The following is a 1794-nucleotide window of genomic DNA, read 5'->3' on the forward strand; positions in this document are numbered from 1 at the left end:
GCACCACACAAAACTGCAACTAAACTCTCTCTGGTGTCCTTCCTATTTGTCATCCCTCAGAGTGAAAAATCCTGCAGTGCAGAGGCTTCAGCTAAAGAGGAGAGACGACAGCTGCAGACAAAACTAGGGGATGGCTTTATCGTTTTAATGTGATTAGCCTCAGACAAATGTCATTTCCTTATCTTGGTCACAGGATGGTCTGTCTGACCCAGCATTAACTAAAAATTAATCCTAGTTGAAACCCTTTGTCAAGTTATTTATCAGACCTTGGCTTTTGGAACAGCACAGCTCCCTCACCACCACAACCTTGCAATAAAAATAATACTACCCCACATCCCTGACTCTCAATAATTCTACTGTGTCTTTGAGAAGGAAAATAAAGAGCACTTGATGTCTGGTGAGAGCTGATTCTGCAGCCTCGGGGCTCAGCATAGAAAAGGCTGCTTCTTTTTGTTGGTTGGTCTTTTCCCTTTTGCATAGTGAAAGCTTTCAGGATATGAGCCGGTCAGCTGAATACATATAACACAATTCTCAGCTGATCATATTGACTGGGTGGTTTGGGGAAACCCTAATCCCAAAAACTCACTTTTCTGAGCTCTGGATGACATAAAGGAAGGGAAATGGCATCAGTCTGTCCAATTGTGACTGGGCCGTGTGTTACACAGAAACTCTGAAGTTGTCTCTTTGGGATACTGTGAAACTGCATTATCCCTCACTTCCTAAAAAGCACTTGACAGAAATGTTTCTTTTACAGCAGGAGAAGCTTGTTGGCTGATGAAGATTCTCTTGAGAGGGTTCAAGCAAAATGAAAAGAAGAAATGGAATGATCATGGCATGGTTTCCTGTTGATATCTGTAATGAGATCATCAGCACCATTCTTTTTTCTTTGCCCGCTGAGAGATTTTTTGGAAAAGTTTTAAAAGAAGCAGTTGACTTTGGAAAAGAGAGAGAGAGGAGGGGAAATGTTTTGCTTTAGAAAGGTTGTGAGTGTATATACCATTTATATATGCTAATTTATATGTACAGACACATATTTAGAAATAATTACTATAACAATACAATACAAGCCGAGGGAAAAATCTGTGACAGTCTGTGACTAGCAATATAAAAAGAAAGAGAATACAACAAGGTTATTTTTTTTAGAAGATGGACAAACCAAAGAATAAGATGGATGGCACTTCCAAATGAGGGAGGGTGATGGTTTGTACACAGGCTGACAGAACAGTCCGTGCAGCTGCACAGAATTTAGTGACACTAAAAATAATTCTTGCATTTTCATCAAAAAGTGGGAAGGAAACATAAAAAGAATCTGAATGACCTGGTAATGTAACTAAAGCAGGTTCAATCAAGGTTTTCCTAATGCCACAGTAAAGCAATAAAGAAGAACATTGGTCACTAGTAATCAGAGGCCCACAGTTAAGCATGACAACTTTCCAGGGTAGAAATGAAGATAGCCAAATAATTACTTCTTTTCCTTTAGGCTAAAATACAGTATAGTGTCTGTTCTCATCACTTTAATCTGTGATGTGCACTGAATCATATTACATTGTATTGTATTGTATTGGAGACCCAGCTTGGTGTAATGGTTTGAGCATTGGACTATGACTCTGGAAATTAGAGTTCGATTCCCCTGCATGACCCTGGGCACGTCACACACTCCACTGCATGACCCTGGGCAAGTCACGCGCTCTCAGCCTCAGAAACCCTTGTGACAGGCTCACCTTAGGGTCTCCATAAGTCATAAATAACTTGAAGGCACATGATAACATCATCAGATTTTATTGAGAACCAGTA

General features: G+C 40.1%; 1 pseudogene; it reads left to right on the top strand.

Moving 5' to 3' along the window:
• The first annotated feature begins 1461 nt into the window (after nucleotides 1-1461).
• LOC121927414 lies at nucleotides 1462-1574 on the top strand (annotated as a pseudogene).
• Nucleotides 1575-1794: the final 220 nt, after the last annotated feature.

The sequence above is a fragment of the Sceloporus undulatus genome, chromosome 3 (genome assembly GCF_019175285.1).
Source record: "Sceloporus undulatus isolate JIND9_A2432 ecotype Alabama chromosome 3, SceUnd_v1.1, whole genome shotgun sequence".
In the NCBI taxonomy this organism is placed as follows: domain Eukaryota; kingdom Metazoa; phylum Chordata; class Lepidosauria; order Squamata; family Phrynosomatidae; genus Sceloporus; species Sceloporus undulatus.